The 8,428-nt window shown below is 41.0% G+C and overlaps 1 pseudogene; it reads right to left on the bottom strand.

The window, feature by feature from the left end:
- Nucleotides 1-6,008: 6,008 nt before the first annotated feature.
- LOC147437422 (uncharacterized) lies at nt 6,009-7,283 on the bottom strand (annotated as a pseudogene).
- Nucleotides 7,284-8,428: the final 1,145 nt, after the last annotated feature.

Genomic DNA, 8,428 nt, shown 5'->3' on the forward strand with positions numbered 1-8,428 from the left:
CATCTAATGGCCTAGTAAATTGTGTGTAGCGGAAAATAACATAGACATAGTGAGCATTTCATTAGAATATTCCTAATGAGCATAGCAATAGTGCTTGGATGGAGAGAGCAACAAAAGCATAACACCTCGTTAGATAGGCATGAATAATACTTCAAAAAGAGAGAGAAATTAAGCTATTGACAACAGTTGAGGACCTGATTTTCATGGAGCCGGTCCCCCCTCCAAAAGGCTTTGTATTATAGGTTTCCCCCATCAAGGGAGACGTTTTACAATCCAATACTTTGTGTTCCTTCAATAACTTGCTGGTGCAATGAATATGGAAGCTTCAAGCACCAAGCTCACACTTGAAAACACAACATTTATTTCCTCATTATCTTAGACCCAAGACCTCACGCACCTTCAAAGATGGTGAGCGCTAGCGGGGTATGAGAGTAGATCGAGAGGAAGAAGGAGTATCACCTCACATAATCACTCATAATATTGGATCTTGGCTCTTGGTTGGATTTGCATCACAAAGCCAAGAGTTATTGGTGTAGGCCTCCCTTCTCACAAGCTTGGAGTAGATGATGAGCTTTCCATTAAAGCTTGAGAAGGAGAGAGAGTCTTCTTTACTCCACACATGAGATTGTGTGAGTGTGTGTCTGATAATTCCTTGTTAAATTCATCCCCCTCTCTCTCTCTTGGTCGACCCCTCTTGGAATTTACTCATGCTGGCACCCCATTGGACCCTGCAAAGCTTAGCCAATGATAATTAAGAAGCATAAGTGATAGCTTTGTGACATGTGTCCCCCTTTCCCCTTTTATGAGAGCTTTAAGTGATTAAATAATGCAATTAAACTCTCATTGGACCCCTTAGTCTTCTAGCCAATAGGAATCAGACAAGCCATTGGGTTGTTGAATGCTCATTGGACCCCTTGGGAGACTGTCCAATAGTCTTCTAGAGAGTTTAATTTCTATTGGTTCTTTTATCAAGTGTTTTTAAATTAATTAAATTTATATTTACTCTAGCCTAATTCTCATTGGTCCACCTCTATGGCCATCCAATAGGATTTGAATGCACCTTGGGGGCAACTAGGCTAGGGAGCTGACATGTGTCCCTTATTCCCTTTATGTAAAGGGAGCTTGCTCAAGTGTGTGTGTGTGTGTGTGTGTGTGTGTGTGTGTGCTTCTCTCTCATCCCCTACTAAAAGGGCTCGCCCCCTCCAAGATAGGAATGTGGGAAGACTTTTGAGTGTTTCCACAAGCATCCAATTTACCTAGAGTTTGACCATTGAACCTAACCTTTGAATTTTGGAACCTTAGCATATTGGAAGTCTTAATGGGCTTAACCTTAGGGTCTTTGAAGCCCATTGTTGCACAATGCTCTTTTCCAGATGCCCCCCCCTTTGGATCCCTACTTTCCGTCCTTTGGATCCCTACTTTCCCTCCTTTGGATCCCTACTATGACCGATCAGCCAGCTTAACCAATACTGTAGCTTTTTCTCCCCTCGTACTTCCCCATATTAAATGATCGGTTTAACATGAGAAAATAATTTAGGAGAATTAGATATTAGTCATTATGACATTACATCTCTCTTGAAATCATAGTCGTCCTCGACTATGGGATAGAGAAGACAAAGCCTATTCAATAGTCCTTTTTCTAGCGGGAAGAGGATCCCTATCTTACCCTAGGACATCGTTCCAGAATGGATCACTAATCCATTTGGCGCTTGAGAGCCTAAGCTGCCGCAAGCATGTGTGCGCATTAGTCCTATCAATCTTCCATAGTAGAGTGACAAGCTCTACTTGGTGTTTGGAAGACGTCGTCTCCACAAACTTGATCCTAAGCATGGATACTACTTAACACTTGTGCACAATAAAGAAAAAGAGAGTCTTATAAGACAAAAACTTTGTTCATTTTAGACATTTTTACATTTGCTTACTCTAGGAAAGCATTGTAAGCATTGACAAGGTTTAGGTTATCTTTTAATTGTATGCCTTGCATCCATCCAACATCTTCAAAAGGATAGTTCCTAAACTTAATAAGATACCATCGAATAATCTTACCACCTTTCAATACCTTGTCTTGATGTCGGAGAATGAACTCGGGTTGCAGCACCTCTTCTTCGTCCTCGATCTCCGGTGGGTCTTCAATAGTTGGTTCTTGAGGTGGCTCTCCAGGCTTTAGTAGGCTCACATGGAAAGCATTTTGTATGAGCCAATGACTAGAAAACTTGAGTTGATAGGCCATCTTATTGATTGGTCTAAGAATCTAAAAGGAACCATAGTACCTTTTTGTTATTTAGCATAGTACTTTTGGTGTTCCGTAGGATTCTTGCCCGTCTTGTGCCTTAATCGAGCCTTGGAAAATCTAAGAAATACCCAATCATTTTCTTTAAAGTCTTGGGCTCTTCTGTGCTTATCAGCAGCCTTTTGCCTTTGTTGTGAGATAGAGATAGCATCCTTAATCTTTAGGAAAGATCTTGTAGGTCTTGGCTATACTCATCTGCAACGAAGATCTTCCCGTGTACTTTAAGTAGCAGGGGACTTTTGAATCTTCCCTCAATTACCTTGAAAGGTTCTTTTCTCGTGGAGGTATGTATAGTATTATTGTAAGCATACTTCACTAACGGTAAGTACTTCTCCCATCGAGACCTTTGATCTACTTCCATTACGTTGGCTTTTAGTAGATCAAGAATTGTTAGGTTAGCTATTTCACTTTGGGCCATCCATTTGAAGGTGATAGGCCAAAGAGAAGTTTAGCCTTGTCCCTAAATTCTCAAAGAGACCCTTCCAAAAATTAATGGTCATTCTAGGATCTCTATCCAACACTATGGACATTGGCAAGCCATGGTACTTAAAGATTTGATATATGAAGAGGGTTGTCATTTGATGGGCTTTGATAGTCTTTTTTACAGTCATAATGTCATAATAACTAATATCTAATTCTCCTAGATGATTTCTCATGTTAAACTGATTATTAATATGGGAAAGTACCAAAGGAGAAAACGCTAAAGTATTGGTTAAGCTGGCAGACTGGCCACAATAGGGATCCAAAGGAGGGAAAGTAGGGATCCAAAGGGGGGGCCATCTGCAAAAGAGCAATGTGCAACAATAGGCTTCAAAGACCCTAAGGTTAGTCTATTAAGACTTGGCAAAATGCTAAGGCTCCAAAATTCAAAGGTTATGTCCAATGGTCCAACCCTAGGGAAAATTGGATGCTTTGTAGTGTGCCAAAAAGTCTCTGCAAGCTCCTACATGGGAGAGGGCGAGCCATTTTAGTAGGGGATGAGAGAGAAACACACACACACTCATGCAAGCCCCTTTACACAAAGGGCATAGTGGACACATGTCAACTTTCTAGGCCAATTGCCCACAAGGTGCATCCAAATCCTACTCGATGGCCATAGAGGTGGACCAATGAGAATTAGGCTAGAGTAAATCAATAAGAATTAATCTCTCTAGAAGACTATTGGCCAATCTCCCAAGGGGTCCAATGAGCATTCAGCAGCCCAATGGCTTGCCTGATTCCTATTGGCCAGAAGACTAAGGGGTCCAATGAGAGTTTAATTGCATTAATTAATTACCTAAAGCTCTCACAAAAGGGGAAAGGGGGACACATGTCACAAGGCTATCACTTATGCTTCTTAATTATCATTGGCTAAGCTTTGCAGGGTCCAATGGGGTGCCAACATGAGTAAATTCCAAGAGGGGTCGACCAAGAGAGAGAGGGGGGGCTGAATTTGAGAAGGAATTATCAAACACACACTCACACAATCTCATGTGTGAAGCAAGAAGAGTTTCTCTCTCTCTCCTTCCCAAGCTTTAATGGCTCATCATCTACTCCAAGCTTGGAAGGAGGCCTCCACCAACAAATCTTAGTTTTGTGATGCAAATCCAACCAAGATCCAAGCTTCAATGCATGCTCATCTGCTCTACCATGCTAATCACTAAGCTATCCTAAGATTTTATGAGTGATTATGTGAGGAGATATACTTCTTTCTCGTAAGACTACTCCTTCTTCCTCTCAATCTACTCTCATACCCCGAAAGCTCTCACCGTCTTTGAAGGTGTGTGAGGTCTTGGATCTGAGACCGTGAGGGAATTGATGTTGTGTTTTATAAGTGTTTGCTTAGTTCTTAAGCTTCCATCTTCATTGCACTAGCTAGTTATTAAAGGAACACCAAGATTTGTATTTTAAAATGTCTCCCTTGAGGGGGGAAACCTATAATACAAAGCCTTTTGGAGGGGGGACCAGCTCCATATAAATCCGGTCAACTGTTGTCAATAGCTTAATTTCTCTGTCTTTTGAAGTATTGTTCATGCCTATCTAACTAGGTGTTATGCTTTTTGTTTCTCTATCCATCCAAGCACTCTTGCTATGCTCATTAGGAATCTATTCTGATGAAATGCTCACTATGTATATGCTATTTTCCGCTACACACAAGTTACTAGGCCATTAAATGTTACATATAAAATGAGCTTGTTTGTTGAACCTGTCTACTATCGTCCATTTTCCCGTATTCTTGTGGATAGACTTAGGCAATCCAAAGATAAAATCCATGGATATGCTCTTCCATGGTGAATTAGGGATTGACAAAGGTTGAAGCAATCTAAGTTGCTTCCCTCTTCATCTTTTGGCATACCACACATTTAGAAACATACTCTTGTATGTTTTCTTTCATGGCATGCCAATAGAAATATGTTTATATCCCTTTTAGGGTAGACTGAATCCCTCTATGCCCCGCATAAGGAGGAGCATGAGATTCATACATTACTTTCTCACGTAGTGAGTTAGTAATGCATAATCTATTGCTATAGAGAAGATAACCATCTTGTAAGGTAAATGCTTCCTCTTTTTCCCCTAGTGCAAGGGCTTAAATCACATCTCTAAAATTGGGATCAATAGCATATTCATCTATCATAGAAGATAGATCATTGTGAGTTGCTATGGAGACCGCATTCACTCTCGCGCGTCTTGAGAGTGCATCGGCTACTTGATTATGCTTGCCAGCAATGTGAGCAATAATGAAAATGAAATTGCAAAAGGAAATTTGCCCACCTCATTTGTTTGTCGAAGAGCTTGGTCTGCGTCATGAAGTACTTAAGGCTTTGGTGATCCGTCCGCAGAATGAAAGGAGTCCCCAATAAGTAGCGCTTCCATGAGTCTAAGGCATGTAGAACTGCGAGGAGATTCTTTTCATATATGCCTAGAGCTTGCTCAATAGGGTTGAGCCTTCAACTTTCCTAGGCTATGGCCTCTGCCCTTCTTGGAGTAAAAAAACTCCAAGGCAATCACCACAAGCATCACATTGAACCTCAAATGGCTTTGAGAGATCCGGTAGTGTAAGCACAAGTTGAGAGATAAGCTTTTTGAAGGCATTGTTCTCCTTGGCAGACCATGTATACCTAACGTTTTTCTTTGTTAGGTCATGTAATGGTCCCACGATTTGTGAGAACTTTTCTATGAAGCGTCTATATTATGCACACATACTTATAAAGCTTCTTAGTTCATGTAGATTCCTTGGATTAGGCCATCCTTTTATTACCTCTAACTTTGATGGATCCATTTGGATGCCATCTTGAGAGATAATATGACCTAAATACTGAATCTCTTGTAAGAAAAACTCACTTTTCTTTCGATTAATATAAACTCATATAGGTACATACTGGTAGGCTTCAAAATAAAATCATTTCTTTGAAGATGCCAAGGAATCTAGAAGGTGAAGAGAGAGAGAGAGAGAGAGAGAGAGAGAGAGCAGCCTCAATCCATTCAATTTAAACAATAGTATTAGCAGGCATTAAAACTAGTCATTCTAGATCTGAGTAAGAAATGCAATTATCTATGACAATTTCACATGAAGCGGATACATGAGATCCAACCTTTTGAAAACCTTATGAAGGAACGCCATAACAAACAACAAGTCATAAAAATTGGTAAGGCATAAATTGAAGAGTATGTGTAATGACACGTAAATAGAAAAGACAATTACACGTCCGATAGATAAGGATAAGCCATCACATTAAATTCATGAACGGAAACGTCCGATTACATTATTCAGTCTTATCACAAGTGCATTCAATTTATTCAATTGCACTTTTAAAGATGCGAACTCTTTGTGTAATGACACTATTTGCTCCTCTAGTTGAGCTACCTGGATATCCGCTACATTTACTTGACAATCTTGAACTACATTTTTTATTGACTCTACAGACTCTTTTATGAAGAACTTAAGGGTGCCATTGTCATGGCCATGGACCTCAGTCCAAATCTGTAGCAGGATTGCCTTTAATCTTTTGACAACATCTTCCTCCACACCCTCGAACGTGTCCTGCGTGTCATTGGCCTCCACAGCATTCAAATGACCTCCCTCCTCCATTACAATCTGCACAAAAAAGAACGAGCCCAACAAGTTAGAATCTAACGGCAGAGAAATGTGGTTCAAGGAAAACAAATTGTCATGAATTATAAACCTTCAAGATGCAACAAGTATTGCCTCTGTGAGATGCACGAGAGGCATGAAATCATCGCCTATCTGTGTGCCTTCGTCGTGTCATCAATGATAACAACATTGGCTTTTGGATCATCCACGTTGGTCTCTTTAAATGCGGTCGTATCGGTAAGCTCCTTGCTATTCAAAGATAGTGACAAGTACCTAAAGCAATGAACGCATGGAAAAGAAATCAGAATAATATGATGCTAACCTATCTATAGCCTCCCATCGGGACCTAAACCAATCGGCTCTTGGTTGTGCATTGGCGTACGAGTCATCGGCCACAAAAATGCTCACTATGTCCTGGTAAGTCATGGTTGAGGGAAAAGCCATGCAACGCCACATCGCTCTTATCTTTTTCAGGTACATTCCTTGGCCTTGGTAAGGAATGATCCACGACGATGAAGGGTAGTATTTTCCGGTACGCACCATAATGTGCAAGGTGGACAAGAAATCGTTCCCTAGAGGGTGCCGCATTTTGAACTTCCAATACATTGCAGCACGGTCGAAAATATTGTTCGGAGTTAGGCATACCCTGTTCTTCAGGTCGTCTACACCGTAAAGGGTATACAACTCTACACCCTTGTTGATATCATCAACGGTGACATTGTGAGTCAGCTTCTGGAAGTGCGGCTCACCTTCTTCCTTCATGCAGTAGCCTACCATCCCCTGGAAGGTATGAATATTTTTCTGCTTTAGAGATCTACATAGGATGTTAGCACCTGCCGGACCTTCCTTGTCCCAACCCAAGTACGACTTCAGCTTCTTGTTGATGGGAATAAGAGACGACGACAGCATATGAACCACCATTTGAAAATGCAAATGGAAAACACTGCCTCCTCTTTCCACTGCGCACATCCCCGCTAATGTCTCCTTCTGCAAGAATTCATCAACGCGTGGAAGAAGACATGTATCTATGTCCTCCCCTCTCACGGAGATTGTCACACTCGCTTCCATTAACATTTTCAGCCTCTTAGACTCATTTGAGGACCTCTCCTCTATGGTCATTCGAGGACGCCCCCTCCTCTTAACGGGGACGCCTTCTTCACCCGCGCTACTGGCGGCAACTCTTGCACTATTTTTCAACGAAGCCATTGTAATTGCGTTCTCTCTCTATATAAAGCAAAAAAAGAACATAAAGCTTTAAGCAAGATTATGGTTACGGAGCTACTACTGTAAAAATCAATTTGTCTCTCTCTCTCTCTCTCACTAACACACACACACACACACACAAAGTTACCATCTCCAATCTCCCCGGATAAATAGAGCTGCTGTTGTTCAAATCAATTTCTCTCTCTCACTCACTCACTCACTCACTCACACACACACACACACACACACACACACACACACACACTCTACACACTAGGCGAAAGGGGTGAAAGTAAACCCTCCCAAACAATAAAAAAATCCCAAACGAACACTCTGCACACAGTTTTCGGTACCTACTGCTGTAAAAATTGATTTCTCCCTCTCTCTCTCTCTCTCTCTCTCACTAACACACACACACACTCTGCACATAGGGCGAAAACTCTTTTGAGACCACCCTGTGTCTGTGTGTGTGTGTGTGTGTGTGTGTGTGTGTGTGTGTGTGTGTGTGTGTGTGTGTGTGTGTGTGTGTGTGTGTGTGTGTGTGTGTGTGTGTGCGTGTTTAAGTATGAAAAATCCCCTCATAATTGAACCATACTTAAAAAATTGAGTTAGATATATATTAAATAACAATATTTTAAAACAAGATGTCATAAATCATTTCATATACACCAATACAACATTTTGTATCTAATGGATAATACAATTATTTAGATCAAAAATTTGATCTTTGATCACTACAATGTAATATCTGTATCGTATGTGCCCATCCTTTGGGATGAGCTTCCACTACATCTACATGTAGAAGAATCCAGCTGGTACATTTTTTGGTACATTGGACGATCTTTTGTTTCTGCTGCTGCAGT

This window comes from Adiantum capillus-veneris, chromosome 17, assembly GCF_014529385.1.
Source record: "Adiantum capillus-veneris isolate H3 chromosome 17, ASM1452938v2, whole genome shotgun sequence".
NCBI classification, from domain to species: domain Eukaryota; kingdom Viridiplantae; phylum Streptophyta; class Polypodiopsida; order Polypodiales; family Pteridaceae; genus Adiantum; species Adiantum capillus-veneris.